The sequence below is a fragment of the Sminthopsis crassicaudata genome, chromosome 2, assembly GCF_048593235.1.
Source record: "Sminthopsis crassicaudata isolate SCR6 chromosome 2, ASM4859323v1, whole genome shotgun sequence".
In the NCBI taxonomy this organism is placed as follows: Eukaryota; Metazoa; Chordata; class Mammalia; order Dasyuromorphia; family Dasyuridae; genus Sminthopsis; species Sminthopsis crassicaudata.
The window spans coordinates 435,292,125-435,309,730 of NC_133618.1; the positions used below are offsets into that span (position 1 = coordinate 435,292,125).

Consider the following 17,606-nt stretch of genomic DNA (forward strand, 5'->3'; position numbering starts at 1 on the left):
CTTAAGTTAGAACCAGGTTGAAGACCAACAAAGAATATTCCAAAATGTTGACATCCTGTCCATTGGAGAAGTTGGTAGATTTGCTGGCAACCGATCCTTTTCATAGTTGGCAAATAGTTGACTCTGTTGAACACTGTGTCCTCATCATAGTCTATTTTCTTCCTGCTTTCCTGAAAATGAATGGTGACTCGGCCCTCGTTCATCAATTTAATTGCTATGGTCATTGTTTAATACTACATTTGGCATTAATAACATGTAGTTGGAATTAGCAGTTATGCATAGTCTTTATGATTTATTAAAAGTGAATAGAACATGTTAGACTAACCACATTTCCTTTTTAATAGGCTTACTAAACTTATCAGATCTGGGGAATGCTGGAAACATTGTTTATAAGATATCAGCAAAGCTTCACAAAGTCATTCCATGGAGGTGTTGATATGGATTACATGATAATGTAGTGAGAGCAATGAATATTTGAATATTCTCTTGAATACATACTTGCTGTTCCATCCTGAACTAGCCACTTAGCCTCCTAAGTGATTGTAGGCTACTGTAGAAGACTAAATGGTAGTGAAGGTGTTAACCACTCTTGCTAGACTGAATCCACTATTTTCCTCACTATTTCCTCACTAGGATTTCCTTATATCACTGAATCACGGGTTCATATGTATAATTCTTTCATCCCTTTCCCCAAATGAAGGTGGTGGGTAATATGCTTATCAAAGTGATTTGAATCTGAAAGGGACAACTAGAATTTGGGATGACTGAGCCCAGGATTCAAAAGGATCTTGACAAGCTAAAACATCAGAATGAAACTACTAGGATGAAAGTTAATAGGCATAAATTCAAGAGCCCTACAGATATGACTGGTAGGATAGAAGAGAGGGAGGAGGAAGGGTTGACATCTGGGCAGTAATTTCTATGAAAAACAAAAAACAAAAAACAAACCACAACAAACCAGGGTTCTAGTGAACTATATAAGATCAATATGAATCAGGAATGTGATATGGGAGTGAAAGATGCTAAAGTGATTTTAGGTATTAGTGCCTACAATGCTTTGTTAGTTCTGAGTTCTGCATTCTAGCAAAAATATTGATGATCTGAATAGTGAGGAGATTAGAGTATGGCATATGAGTTTCAAAGAACTAATGATGTTTAGCCTAAAGAAGAAAAGCTGTCTTCAGATATTTGAAAGATTACTCTATGAGAGAGGGATTAGATTTATTCAGCTTGGCCTTGGGAGGAATGGATTACAGTTGGAGAGAGGCCATTTTTTTCTGAATACAAAGAAAATTTCCTTGAAATATGTACTGTCTTGTGCCGAATCATTGGGAATCTTCTAGCAAAGATTAGATGATTTATCAGGGATTTTGGCAAAGGAAAGTACAGATATCCTCTGTCATCTTTCTGAAATTCTGTGATTTTCTAACAACTGTGGGAGTTGAATAGGATAGCAGTGTTCCCTTCCCCCCATTCCCCTTACAACCACTGAACTTTCATTTTATTTTTTCAATTGAAAAAAAAATACTGGCTTCAACCATAATTTGGGGGATATATTAGTGAGGGTCCATTGCAAGACGTGAGAATAGTTCCTTAATGTTTGGAGTGATCTCATTGGGCTACACTCCCACCATGTGGTTCTGTTTGGGATTACTGGAATACCATAATGCTTTACTCATATTGATTTTTTTTACTTTGTCTCAGAAAGGTGAACCAACAGTGGTAAGATTTTTTCCTCCTCATCCCAACTCTTGGCCTTTGATTTATATCTAACTAGGAACTTGTGTACTAGAGGAAAAACAGTGTATGTATAATCTTATTACTATCAAATTAATGGCCAAAAGCCTTTGAGAGAGTGAAAGTTAATTGATTTCAGAGATATAATAATACTTGACTCTCAATACTGGGGATCCTTTTTTGAACTATAGTATAGAAGCAAAGGTGGGGAACAGCTTTTCATTCAGGGATCTTTCTCTTTTTTTAAATTAATTTTATAATTATAATTTTTTAACATTACATATGCATGGGTAATTTTTTACAGTATTATCCCTTGTACTCACTTCTTTTCCGAATTTTCCCCTCCTTCCCTCTAACCCCTCCCCTAGGTGAAAGGCAATCCCATACATGCCCCTCCCCTAGATGATAGGCAATCCCCATACATGTTACATGTGTTACTGCATAAGGGATCTTTAATTCTCAAAAGAAATCAATTCAAAACTAGATTCTAGTCAAAATCAATAAGATAAATCTATGATTTTGTCATATGTAATTTTTTTGTCAACATAAATATTCCCTTTACTTGAAAGATTCTCACTACTCTGAAAAAAGTAGTCCATAAGTAAATATAAAATAGATATAAACTTATCTCCCAGGCTTCATTCTCTTGTCTTACAATTTATCATTATACATTAATCCTCCTTCAACTTAGAGCCTTAGAGAGTTGCCTAGAATCTTGAGAGGCTAATTTATTTAGAATCACAAAACCAGCATGTGTCAGAAGCAAGCCTTGAACTTTGTTGTTCTGGTTTTTGGTGTTCACTCTCTTTCTGTCTCTCATACTCCATTGCTCTTCACTAAAAGTTTACATCCTAAAACTATACTTTTTTCAGCACATCTTTTGAATGCTCTATGTCAGTGTTCTGTACACTGTGGGAGATTCAAAGAAGAATAAAATCTGGTACCTAGTTTAGAAAGAAAACTAAGGTATAGACACATAATTGTCAATTACAGTAGAAAGTGAAAAAAGATACAAAATCAAAACTTTGTGTGTTCAAAGTAGGGAGACAACTTCTGGGTAATGGATCAGGAAGGTTTCATTAAAAAGGTATTTGAAAAAAGGTAGGAATGAGACAAGGGGCTATTAGGTGGCATCATAGTGCACAGAGCCTTAAATCAGGAAGGCTCATCTTCCAAAATTCAGATCTGGCCTGAGACACTTAACTAGCTACTAGCAGAGTGACTGTGGACAAATCATTTAACCCTGTTTTGTCTTAGTTTCTCAATCATAAAATGAGAAGAATGGCAAACCACTCTAGTCTCTTTGCTAAGAAAACTGCAAATGGGGTCACAAAGAGCTGGACATGACTGAAATGATGAACAATAAGGAATGAAACACAAGCAAAGGTGTTAAAGCGCATTGTGTTTTGGGAGACAGTAGTTTTCAGTTTGGTTGGGCTGTAAAATTATGTAGGGAAACAGAGAACAATATATCTGTAGGGGCTAGCCAGAAGCTGTCTATAAGGGTCTTTGAATGTCAGGCTAAGGAATTTGGACTTTATTTTAAGGAACTATTGAAAATTTTTAAGTTTAGGAAAGACAATTAAGAAAGCATTAAGGAAGAGGAGGAGATAACCAAGCAGCGGAAGAAGGAGGTAGCCAAATCAACCAATGATCAAATGTTAGAATCCTGTGTATGGGATACAAAGAGAAATGAGAGATAATCCCTGTTCTCAAGGAGTTTACAGTTTAGTTGAGGAGATAAGACATTTAGATATAAAAAGTCAGGTAAAAATGGTATATATTTTAGATGTCAAAGTAAAGGAATAATTAAGTGCTTTTAAGAATTTTGGAGGGAGGAGTTTACTATCTCAATATGGACTAAAGTAGGTTTTACTCGATAGAATATTAGAACTGAAAAGATGGATTTTGATAAGTGGAGAGAGCAGAGTATTGGGAATAACAAAGGCACAGTGGGGAGAATGAGTAGAGCATTGGGGAAGGAGCAGTGAGGAGACTAGACAATGAAACAGAAGAGAAGTAATGAGATATATTTGAAAAAGTAAGTATGGGCCATTTTGTTGAAAGCCTTAAATGCTGGGCCCTGGAGGGCCCAGTGCCATTATAGATTTTCAAGTAGGGGGAGATATCTGATAAAAGTTGTGTTTTAAGAGGATTGATGCAATAGTGGCAGATTTTAAGGATTAGGATGAAAATAGAAGTAGAAAGATAGAATATACAAGGTAAGAGGAGATCTGGGAAGAACCCAAATCCAAAATACTTCTCAAGCTAGGCATGAAGTTGGAAGGGACTCTAGAGGGCATCCAAGCCTAATTAGAAGTTATGATTTACTCAAGTTTAGACAGGTATTTACAGATCTGGGATTTGTTTTATGTTGTGACCTTGGATATCTTAGAATCAGCCGGAGTCAGGATAAACTAAAGTCTTTATTCTTGGTCTTTTGGGGTCGCCTTCAGGGGATTAGATCTAACAATCTCCACACCTCCTTCCTCTCCACACCTCTCCCAATGGCCAAAAGAATGATCCTCCCTGTCCTACTCCATCCTCTAATCTCTCTCTTCTCTTTCTTTGTCCACACCCACCGATCCAGCACAGAATAGGTGGGGAGGGTGATTTTCCAAGCATATGTTAATAGAGAATTGTCCAATTGGTAATTAGCCTTATGGCTAGGTACCTTGCATCTGCTCAGTTCTAGCCCTTTGACAGTTTTATGTTTTTGTTTTTAAGAAAAAAGAAAAATGGTAAAGGAATACAAAACAAAATAAAGCAAAGCTTTGTTGTGCTCAGCAGAACATCAGGGAGGATTCAAAATATATATTACAAAAAATTAGCAGCATATACATACATACACTTCCCCCCCCCACATATCTATCCTATCCCTTCTGACTCTTTGCTTTAATTCTGCTCCTTAGCTTGTCTTGCTCTTATTTAAACACCCCTCATCCAAGGATCCCTCTTTTGTCTTCTTTACTCATGATAGCTTCTGCATCTACCTATTCCTTCCTCCTTTTTTTTTTTTTTTTTTTTTTTAAATAGATTTTGGAGAGTGCTATATCCTTCATAGTATATATGTAATATTATCTATTTAACCTATTCCTGAAGTAAGTAGGTTTTCAGAACTATAAGCCCTCCTCCCTGTTCTAATAACTCTGTTATTTCTCTATACTTCATTTGTATAACATAATTACTATTTTTATTCTAACTCTGCCCCAATCTTTCAACCTATTGTTGATATTAATCTTAAATATATATACCTTTCTCATGTTTAAAAAACCACATAAACAATTTGTCCATATTGAATTCCTTGAAATTGATCTTTGATATTGGCTCTTCTATATTAAATTTTTTATTGTTTGGATTTAATTGATAGAAAGTTCTGAAAATCTTTAAGTTCATTGAATGTCTATTTTTTCTCATTCAATATTATAGATAATTTTGTTGGATATGATATTTTTGGCCACAGGTCTAGTTCTCTTGATTGTCAATAGATATGATTCCAGGACCTGTGATATTTTTTATTGTGGCTATTGATAAGTCCTTTACAATTCTCATTGTAGCTCCAGCATATTTGAATAGTTTTTTGCAATTTTTTTTCTTTGATCTGGGTTTTTATAAATTTGGCAGTAATATTCCTGTGTGTTTTCCACAAAGGATCTTTTTGAGATGTTGACTGATGGATTTTTTTTTTTATTTCTACTTTCCCCTCATGTTCCATGACCCCAGGACAATTTTCTTGGATTATTTATTGCATTATTGTGTTAAGGTTCTATTTTTGGTCACAACTTTCAGGCAGTCCAATTATTCTTATATTTTCTCCTCTTAATCTGTTTTCCAGATCTGTCATTTTTCTTATAAGATGTTTCACATTCTGTTCTCTTTTTTTCCATTCTTTACAATCTTGTTTTGTTATTTTTTGGTCCTCTCATAGCTTCACTGGCTTCCCCTTGCCCTATTTTAATTTTCAAAGAATTATTCTACTCTTTGAGACTCTGTACTTCCTTTTCTAGTTGATTAACATTTTTTTTTTCATAATCTTATTTTTCTTGGGTGGTTTCTATTTATTTATTTATTTATTTATTTATTTCTCAATATCTCTCATTTGATTTTTAAATTCTTTTTTGAGTTCTTTTATACATTCTCTGGGCAGGTAGCCATTTCACCTTACTCTTTGGGATAGAAGCTTTTTTTTACTTCAGTGTCCTCCTCTGAAGATGAACCTTGATCTTCCCTTAGTCCATGTTGCTTTTTGCTTATTTGTTTTTTTTTGAGAGGCAATTGGTTTAGGTGACTTGCACAGGGTCACACAATTAGTAAGTGTTAAGTGCCTGAGGGTGGATTTGAATTCAGCTCCTCCTGACTGATTTGACTGATAAAACTGAGGGGATGAAACATTTCAGTTTCTTTCCCTTACTTCAGTCTGTCAAGTTGATGTTGGAGTTAAGAAATAGATTTCTTACCCACTGTTCTAAGCTCTTGTTTAGGCTGAGTGTCTCTAAGCAATCAACCTCTTTAGGAATTTTACTTTGTATATTTCTGTATACTTTTCATCTGCCATAGGCATTCTCATTTTCTATTCCATAAACCCTGGACTTTCTTTTAGTGTGAAGAAAGCCTCCTATAGCCCTGAGCTGATTAGTAAAACAATAAATGGCTACTGTTATACCTGAGTTCTGTATGTCAATCAACCCTCTATATCATCAGCTCCAACTACCTCCTAGGATACTTTCTGGTAGTACATCATCATAGGTTGATGGAACCCCTGGAAACTGGGGCTGATCTGTCTCCTGAAAGATTTTCCAAAATCTTGTCTCTAGGCTTTTAATCACACAAAAAAATAATTCCAACATATATCTTAGGTAAAGCAAACAAATTCCTAGAGGGAAAAAAGAGGATCATCTTATTTTGCTTCTGGTGCATTTAGATGTTACACGTGTTCTAATACTGGAACTCTTGGTTTACACAGACCAGGTTCAATTTTGAAAAGCTTTCCCCATATTTTATTTTAACTATTCTTCCATCTAGTGTTTCCGTTGAGAATATCTGGATTTTTTTTTTTTGCTTTTATTTATTTAAAAAAATCATTACTTTTTATTTTCAAAATACATGCAAAGAGAGTTTTCAACATTCACCTTTGCAAAACCTTTGAACATCCAGATCTTCATGACAAAAGAAAGAGATCCTCTGGTTTTGTGCAAGCACTGAGGTAGCAATATATCAGTTAAAGAACAGGTTTTATTCAATGCAGTAATCACAGGACAAAGGCTTATGCTGTCATCCCTTTCCTTCCCTCTCTGTCAGATCTCTTTTTTCTTTAGGGACTATTATATAGTCCTATCCTGAGGGTGAGTGCCTTGGCAGAGAGATAACACTCAAGAGGTACAAGAGCATCCCCTTCTTCTAGTCAGCCCCCCTTCTCAGCCACTTATGTGATCCTTTATTTACAATAATTACCTGAGAGTTGAGGTTGCTCCACCAGAAGAAAGTCCTTGGAGTCACTAGAGAGATCTCACAGATCTACATAGTTCATGATTCACACTATAATTTAGGGGCAGGTTCAGATGTATTTTTCTCCATCTTGGTTCAGTCCCTTGCTGCTCCTTGGCTTGAGTTTCACTCAGTTCAGGAGCTCTTGTAACTAGTATAGGCAATCACTATCATCCAGTAACTTCTCCTTTTAGCCCAGGAGACTTGGTCCAGGAAAGTCTCCATCACTTTGCCACTGTACTGCCTTACTGCCAACTTGTGGCCTGGCCTGAGAATTATTTGCTTTCTTCTACTTCCATGATATTCCCTGTTGCATGTAGTTAACTAAGAAGGAATAAATTGCTTGCAAGGAACTAGATGTCCCACCAGTTTCTTTTTGTATCAGACCTCACTTTTAAAGTCTTGATCCAGGGAAACACACCTACATATGTGTGTACACATATGTAGGTGTGTTTCCCTGGATCAAGACTTTAAAATGTAGGTGTGTTTCCCTGGATCAAGACTTTAAAAGTGAGGTCTGATACACATTCTCCCTCTGTATGCATATAGATTTCTATGTGTGTGTACATGTGTATGTGCACACATTGATACCACATGAAAGACTGATTAAGTTACTGCTAGTGAATCTTTCCTGCCTGCAATCCAGAGTTTTCTAACATCTTAATGCTAAGATTATCCTCTGATACTCCTTTGGCCAAAAGTAGCAGTTTGTTCCTTATCTTGCTAATAAGGAGTTAGAAAATGTTAACTTGTTAAAAACAAACAAACAAACAAAAAAACATTCACTATGAAGTCATAAGATCTGAAGTCAGTCCTGGCCCTGCCATTAATATAGTCTCTCTCAGCTTCAGTTTACCTTATAACATACTTTACTTAGGTGTGAGGATCACATGAGGTGACATGTAAAATGCTTTCTAAATTGTAAAGAGATACACTCATACACATCTGGTAGCTTATGGAAAAGAGTCTTTGTTTTAGAGTCTGAGTAACTGAATTTTAATTTTGGCTCTGGTGCTTACTTTCTGTCACCTTTTCTGGATCTCAGTTTCCATATATGTGGCACTAAAACCCTATTAATAATTCAAATAATGTCAAAAATGTCAGAAAGTAAGATAAGCATCTGACAGCCCAGAACAGAGAGGAGAACAAGACAAGGCAAGACATAAAGTTGGATATAAGTTTGTCCTGTGGTTAGGTAGAGAAGGTAGGTCTAAGAATCTAGATGGTAATGTAGGGTGTAGAAGACAGACCTGTTTGTAAAGAAAGCTTCTAGTAATTTCTGGAAGAATCTAGGAACCATTGTTTCACTAAATATAGTTTATATACTTCAGATCAGGGTATATAGTCTGGCAAAGTAATTATTAGGCTTATTAATACTTCTTTTTTCCTTGAATTTGCAGATGGGTGGAACCAAAGATCACTTACATGTAAATATAGTTTTCAACATTTATTTTTTTTTTCTATTTTGTATAAAGATAATTTTCAACTTTTTTATGATTTTGAAAAATTTTCCAAATTTTTCTTCGTCCTTCCCCCTTTCAAGATAGTGAGCATTCTGATACAGGTTATACATGAACAGCCATGTTAAATATATTTCCACATTAGTCACATTGTAAAAGAAGAATCAGAACAAAAGGGAAAATCATGAGAATAACACCCAAAAAGTGAAAATAGTATGTTTTAAATATGTATTCAGACTCCATAATTCTTTCTCTGGATGGGTATCACATATTCCATCTTGAGTCCTTTGGAATTTTCTTGTGTCATTGTATTGCTGAGAAGAGCTAAGTCTATTTGATTCATCACATTATCTTGCTGTTACTGTGTACAATTTTCTTGATTCTGACCACTTCACTCAGCATCAGTTCACATAAATCTTTCAAGACTTTTTGAATCTGCTCATCATTTCTTTTCCTTTTTTTTTTTTTTTTTTTTTTTTTTTTAGGTTTTACACATACAATCAATTTTGAACATATTTCCATAACAGTCATTTTGGGAAAGAAAAGTCAGAACAAAAGGGAAAAGTGCTGAGAAAGAAAAACCAAAACAATAACAACAAAGGTAAAAATAGTATGCTTTAATCTGCATTCAATCTCTACAGTTCTTTCTCTGGATATAAATGGCATTTTCCATCACAAGTCCTTTGAAACTGTCTTGAATCAGTATATTGCTGAGAAGAACTAAGTCTGTCATAAATGATCATCACATAATCTTGCTTTTACTGTGTATAATGTTTTCCTGGTTCTGCTCACTTCACTCAGCATCAGTTCCTGTAAGTCTTTCCAGACTTTCCTGAAATCAGTCTGTTCATTATTTCTTTTAGATTAGTATTCTATTACATTTAGATACTATGATTTATTTTGCCATTCCCCAACTGATGGGCACCCACTCAATTTTCAATTCCTTGACACTACATAAAGGGCTGCTACAAACATTTTCCCTTTTTTTTATGATTTCTTTAGTATACAGACCTAGTAGAGTGGTATTGCTGGATCAAAGGATATACACAATTTATAGCCATTTGGGCATTGTTCCACATTGCTCTCCACAATGAGTGGATCAAGTTCACCACTATACCAACAGTGCATTAGTGTTCCAGTTTTCCCATATTTTCTCCAACATTTATCATTTTCCCTTTTTGTCATATTAACCAATCTGACAGGATGTGAGGGTGGTATCTCACAATTGTTTTAATTTGCATTTTTGTAATCATAATTTAGAGCATTTTAAAAATATGACTATAGATAGATTTCTTCATCTGAAAAGTGTTCATATTTTTTGCCCATTTATCATTTGGGGAACACCTTATATTCCTGTAAATTTGACTCACTTTTCTATTCTATATATTTTCAGAAATGAGGCTTTTATCAGAAATACTTTCTGCTTTCCTTCTAATCTTAGTTGCATTGGTTTTGTTGGTGCAAAAATTTTAATTTAATATAATCAAATGATCCATTTTGCATTTCATACTCTTCTTGTTTGGTCATAAATTCTTCCCTTCTTCATATATCTGTAAGTTAAATTATTCCTTGGAAGATAGCCTAGTCATATCAGATCTAAAACTATATTATAAAGCAGCAAGCATCAAAACTATTTGGCTAGGAAATAGAGAGAGGTGGATCAGTGGAATAGATTAGACACAGTAGTAAATGACTATAATAACTTACTGTTTGATAAACCCCAAAACACCTGCTTCTGGAATAAAAGCTCATTATTTGATGAAAACTGGAAAATAGTATAGCAGAAACTAGACATAGACCAATATCTCACATCAAGATATGGTTGGAAAAGATACATGATTTAGACCATAAGCAAATTAGGAGAGCAAGGAAGTTTACCTGTCAACAACTTGGAAAGGGAGACACAAAAATTTGAAGAAAAAAACTCCTTAAAAAGTAGAATTGGCCAAAGGGAAAAGGAGATCCAAAAACTAAGTGAAGAAAATAATTCCTCAAAAATTAGAATTGGGTAAGTGCAAGCTAATGACTCTATGATACATCAAGAACAAGTCAAACAAAATCAAAATGATGAAAATAGAAGAAAATATAAAATAATTCATTGGGAAAATGGAAGATAAAATGGTCATTGAAAGAATCCACTGATTACTTCCTGAAAGATATTCCAAAATAAAAGCTCCAGGGAATATTTAACCAGATTCCAGAATTATCATGTCAAGGAGAAAATATTGCAAGCAACTAGAAAGAAACCATTCAAATATCAAGGAATCATAAGTTAAGATTACACAGGATTTAGCAGCTTCTACATTAAAGGATCGAAAAACTTGGAATATGATATTCTGTGGAAGGCAAAGGAACTTGGGGTACAACCAAGAAACACCTACCTAGCAAAATTGATCATAATCTTTCAGGGAAAAAGGTGGACCTTTATTAATGAAAAGACCAGAGTTGGACAGAAAATTCAGTCTTCAAATAAAACACTCAAGAGAAGCATAAAAGGGTAAGCAGGAAAAAGGAAAAAACATGTTATTTAAAAAGATAACACTGTTTACATTCCCACATGGGAAAATGATACTTGTAACTCTCAAGAACTCTGTCTTTATTAGGGCAGTTAGATATAAACAGAGGGTGTGAAGTGATGACATAAAAAAATTAGGGGGGTAAAAAAAAGCCTTGTACTGAGAGCAGAGGAAGGGAGAGGCAGAATAAATTATATCACATGAAGAGACAAAAAAGATCTTTTACAGTAGAAGGAAAGAAGGGAGGGGAGTGAGCATCGGTTGAACCTTACTCTCATTGGATTTGACTTAGAGAGGGAAAAACTCTTCTTGAAAGTCATGATTTAAAAAAAAAAAAAAAGACTCTAAACATTATCTTTCAAGAAATTAAGGAAAATTGTCCTAAGTTCTTAGAACCAGAGGATAAAACAGACGTAGAAGGAATCCACTGATTACCTCCTGGAAAAAAAAAATCTCAGAATGAAAACTTCCAGGAATATCATAGCTAAATTCTAGAGCTTCCAAATCAAGGAAAAAACATTCCAAGCAGCCAGAAAAGAATAATGCAAGTATTGTGGTGCTACAGTCAGGATAACGTAAGCTTCTTAATCAGCTTTTACATTAAAGGATCTGATGCTTAGAAAATGCTATTCCGGAGGGCAAAGGAGGTAGGATTACAACCAAGAAACACCTACCTAATATAATTGAATATAATCCTTCAGAGAAAAAAATGGATATTTAATGAAATAGAAAACTTTAAAGACTTTCTGATGAAAACTCCAGAGCTGAATATGTAAAGGTCTGGTCGTCTCCAAGTTATCCTTCCAGACTGCCTTCTCAACTCAATCTCCCAGTCAGACTATTCTCCAGACCCAGTGCTACTCTCTTTTATCCTAGAAGAGTTTGGGCTTGTGAGAACTCCTACAGCCAATGAACTTGCTCCTTATAAAGGTGCAAACTTTTTTAAACTTTTAAACTCCCCCCCAGAAGTCCAAAGGTGCAAACTCCTTTCAAAGGCCTGAACCAAAGGTGTGAATTCTGAGCTAGAGAATTGTTTAGACAACCTGAGTTATCACCTTGTAATCCTAACATCTCTCCCTTTCTTTTGATTTAGAACATAGGGTGGTCATGGCCTTGAAACATAAATCCATCATTATGGGAGGTATTACACATAATTACATAAATTACATAAACACATAGTTTTAAATTCTCAAGAGAAGCATAAAAAGAGGAATCACAAAGGACATAATGAGATCAAACTGTTTATATTCCTACATGGGAAGATGATACTTGTAGCTAGTAAGAATTTTGTCAAAGGCAGTTAGGAAGAGTATATATAGACAGAGGGCACAGGCATGAGTATGACAGAATAATATCTAAAAAAGAAAATTAATGGGTGAAAAAGAGGAATGCACTGGAAGAAAGGGAACAGGCTAGGTAGAATGGAGTAAATTAGCTCATAAAATGAAAGGAAGAGCTTTTATAGTAGAGGGGAAAATGGGGGGGAGGAGGTAATGATGGCAGGCAATGCTTGAACCTTACTCCTATCACAATTGGTACAAAAAGGGAATAACATCAATACTCAGTTGGTTATAGAAATCTATCTTTCCCTGCAGAAAAATAGAAGGGGGGAAGGAGGATAAAAGAAAAAGGGGGATATGCTTATAGAAGTAAAGATAGATTGGAGGGTACATTGGGGAATGCATTTATCAGAAGCAAAAATCTTTTGAGGAGGGTGAGAGAGAAGAGAATAAGTGGAAGAAATGAGAGGGAAATAATAGTGAGCAATAATCATAACTGTGAAAAATCTTTTGAAACAAGTTTCTCCAATAAAGATCTCATCTTTCAAATATATAGAAAAATGAGTGAAATTTATAAAAATAAGAGCAATTCTTCAGTTGATAAATGATCAAAAAATATGAACAATCATTTTTCATTCAAATTAATCAAGGCTATCTATAGCCACATGGAAAAAATTTCCCTAAATTGCTATTAATTAGAAAAGCAAATTAAAACATCTGAAGACTACTTCACATTTATTAGATTGGCTTGAAATGATAGAAAGGAAAAATGACAAATGTTGGAGGGGGAAAATTAAAATATTAATGCATTTTTGATGAAGTTGATGAACTTATTCAACCATTATATGGAACAATTTGGAACTATGCTCAAAGATCTCTCAAATTCTTTGATCTAGCAATCTAGTAAATCTGAGATTTATTTATTTAGATTTTTTTTGACTAAATGAAAAAAGAGACTCTTTGACTCAATTGTTACCTAGATTTAATCACTGAATGGATGTGGTCTCAGTTAAACTGAGACCTGTTGAAGATCTTAACTTGGTCTCCTATTGCATCCGGGACCATCTCCTGTCTTCCTAATCTGTATCTGACCACTGGATCCAGATGGCTCTTTGTGGGAGAGAAAAGATGGGACAGGCAACAGCAGTCCTCTCTTACTTAAATCTAATTCACTTGCATATCATGGTATCACAAACAGCAGCAGCAGCAATACCACTACGAGATATCTGTATCCCAAAAGAGATAAAAATAGAAAGGATCTTTATATATAAAAATATTTATAACAGTTCTGTTATGGTGACAAAGAATTAGAAATTATGAGGTTACTCATCAATTGTGGAATTGTTGAACAAATAATTATATATTATTGTTATGGAAAATTATTTTACTGTATGAAATATAATACTCTCAGAAAACCTGTAAAGACTTATTAACTGATGCAAAGTGAAATGAGTATAGCCAGGAGAACCATTGTATACAGTAACAACAGTATTGTAAGATCAATTGGGAATAACTTAGCTATTCTCAGCATCAATACAATGATCCAAGATAGTTCTGAAGGATTTATGATGAAAAAAATGCTATATATCCCCAGAGAAAGAATTGATGGAGTCTGAATACAGATGGAAGCATATTTTTTAAACTTTCATTTTTTTGCATTTTTATTTTGGTCTGTATTTTCTTTTACAACATCACTAATAGGGAAATGTTTTTTTTTTTTCATGAATACATATGTATAATACATATAAAATTACTTGTTTTTTTCAGTGAGTGGGGTGGGGAAGGAGAGAGAGAATTTGGAATTTAATTATAAAAATGAATGTTGAAGATTTTTTTTACCTGTAATTGAAAAAAAAATACTAAAAAAATTTATTCTAGAAAAAAAAGTTGATGATCCCAGAAAAAATCTGGGATCAGTTATATGATTGCAGGAAAAAATCTCTCCCCCTGAAACATTAACATCATCTTTTTGGAGCTATTCCTTTTTGATTTCTTTTTTTTTTTTCTCTTCTCCCATCCAACCACCTAATCATCCTTCAGGATGGGCCTTACAGTAGATTCTCCCTTGTTTTGTCATCTGATTAATGATGCATGAAATTCTTTTAATAGAGATGAAACCATTCTATTCAGAGAAGCAGAGAGAGTGATTGACTGTTCTGGACAGAGGTTTCTTAACTGTTTTTTAATTCGATCTAATGACTGACTGGGCCAAACCTAGGTCATGAATCACCAAAGCGAAACAAAGTAGCCAATCAGTGCACATTGACTTGATCATACCTGAGGAGATTAGTTGGGCTTAAAGCCCACAGTTTTTATAGAACCAAATATCCTATGTCTATCTTAACTAGATATTAGAATTATTACAAGGTGCTAAGTCAGTGGAAATGATAGAGACAATGATTGTTTAGGAGGGTGCTTAACAGTTCTCTAAATGTACTTAGCACTTATCAAGAGTTCCACAAGATTCACACCTTTAAGAGCGTAAAGTTAGGAGCCTCAACCAGGATGTACTTGGGAAGATTCAGAGCCAGGATTCACTTGAGGAAATTCACAAGTCGGGCAGAAAGAAGGAAGACAAGAGAAGTGGTGGCAGGCTGTCCTGTGGAGAACACTGAAACCAAGATCCCGAAGGCCTCCAGAAAACTAGCTGAGCCCCAAATGAAGGAGATAAGATTTTGGAAGAGACAGTAAAGGATTTGGACTTTAACTCCTGGCTGCATTTGAGGTGATTATTACACTGAACTGAAACTAAGGCTGCCTCCAGAAGCTCCCCAAGAAACCTGCTCCCAGAGAACATTATATTCTAGAGAAGAACATTACACCTTCCTTCTTATCTTTGTTTCTTATCTGCCTCCCCAACTTGGAGAGACAGACATTCATATAGAGACAATGAGACACACGGAGAGAAACTTTGTTTATAAAGATTATGAAGTTTTCATTTTTTGTACTTTTTCCATTGGTTTATCAGGCAATAGGAAAAAGTTTGATTTACCAAGACACAAAACACATGAGAAAGAAAAAGCAAAGTTTTTATTTCTCATCTCCTACTAGAAGTTTAATCAAAAATTCTGTGAGAGTAAGACCTTGCAGCAGTGTCTCTACTGGGTCTGTATCTTAAAAGAGATCATAAAAAGGGAAAAGGATTCAAATGTGCAAAAATATTTGTAGTAGCCCTTTTTGTAATGACAAGGAACGGGAAACTGAGTGGATGCCTGTCTGTTGAGGAATGTCTGAATAAGTTATGGTCTATGTATATTATGGAATATTATTGTTCCATAAGAAATGATCAGCAGGATGATTTCAAAAAGCCTTGGAGAGACCTCCACGAACTGTTGCTAAGTGAAGTGAATAGAATCAAGAGAACATTGGACACAGTAACAAGATGATCTACTGTGATGGACTTGACTCTTTTCAATAGTGAGGTGATTCAGGTCAATTCTGATAAGACTTCTGAGGGAGAGAGAACTATCTATATCCAGAAAGAGGACTGAGGACTGAATATGAATCAAAGCATAGTTTTTTCATTTTGTTGTTAACATTTGCTTGCTTGTTTTTTCTCACTTTTTTTCCTTTTTGATCTTTTTTTTTTGTGCAGCATGAGAAATGTGGAAATGTTTAGAAGAATCACACATATTTAACTTATACTGATTTGCTTGCAGTCTGGAGGAGGGAAAAAGGGAGGAAAAAATTTGGAACACAAATTTTTACAGGGGTGAATGTTGAAAATGTCTTTGCATATATTTTGAAATTTTTAAAAAAAATTTTATTAATAAAATATTTTTAAAAAGAAAAAAAAAAGAATGCTATGGTCTTCTCTCTCTTTCTGTCTCTACTTTTTATACATTATGCTTCTCTCTGAGGCCTTTAAGCTCCATCCATCTAAATGTTTTGCTCTTTTGAATGGAAAACTTTCCCTGTCCTCAGTCCTATAAGAAATTCCCTAAAGGGGTTTTTATTCCTTGTCAGTGATGTAATTAGATAGTACCTTTAAGGAGGAACTATCTAATTCAGCTTCTGAAGGACATGGAAGTTCAGGAATGGTCAGTCTTTGACTGAGGAAGTCCATTAGGAGAAATCTTGCAAGAGCAACCTCAGATGTTCTTTTGACAAAGATTCTGCTGTCATTATTTGAAATCACAATCTCTTCATGGTTGCCATAACTGCTATCATGGTTACATCCAGCCAGTGATTTAAAGGGCATACAGTTACAGAAATAAATCAGGACCAAGACTCTTGTTTTCTGTATAGTAAATATGCAGTTCTTCTGTTCTCTTATATAAAATGTTTATTGATACTCTTCTCTCTTTTCCTTTTTTTTTTTTTTTTTGAATATCATTATCTCTAGCTCTCTTTTGACAAAAAAAAAAAAAAAAAAAAAAAAAAAAAAAAGTGGGCCTGTAACAAGTAAGCATAATTATTCAAAAGAAACCCACTGATTTGCCTGTCTAATTCGGTACCTCTAGGCCATGCTTTTTCTCTTTAATCATGGGGAAATCTTCAGTTTCTGAATGGATAGTTTTTTAAGGTGACTCATTTATATTGTTTTTCCAAAACAAGTGCATTGTTTGTAAATGTTTTGCTAAGTACAACAAAGCTGCTTAACCCCTTTTGTGCCATAGATTTTTTTGACAGTTTAGTGAAACCTATGTTTGCCTCAATAATATTTTTAAATTATTGGAGAAAATGCTAAATTTCAGTTATAGTTCAATGAAAATAAAGATGTAATTTTTTTCTACATCCACCCTCATAGACCGCCTGATATTTAGAGGGTTCATAGATCCTAGATTAAGAATTCCTGCCTTATATTATGCCTTATATAATATTATGGAATATTATTGTTCTGTAAGAAATGACCAACAGGATGATTTCAGAAAGGCCTGGAGAGACTTACATGAACTGATGCTGAGTGAAATGAGTAGGACCAGGAGATCGTTGTATACTTCAACAACAATACTATATGATGATCAATTCTGATGGATGTGGCCATTTTCAACAATAAGATGAACCAAATCAGTTCCAGTAGAGCAGTAATGAACTGAAACAGCTACACCCAGTGAAAGAACTCTGGGAGATAACTATGAACCACTACATAGAATTCCCAATCCCTACATTTTTATCCCCCTGCATTT

The 17,606-nt window shown here is 34.6% G+C and overlaps 1 long non-coding RNA gene across 1 annotated transcript in view; it reads left to right on the top strand.

The window, feature by feature from the left end:
* Positions 1-16,186, top strand: part of LOC141557126 (uncharacterized) — a 43,927-nt gene extending 27,741 nt beyond the window's left edge. The window contains exons 5-6 of the long non-coding RNA XR_012486717.1: positions 9,167-9,282; positions 14,919-16,186. This is a non-coding gene — a long non-coding RNA (uncharacterized LOC141557126). The remainder of the gene's footprint in view (positions 1-9,166; positions 9,283-14,918) is intronic.
* The last annotated feature ends 1,420 nt before the right edge of the window (positions 16,187-17,606 follow it).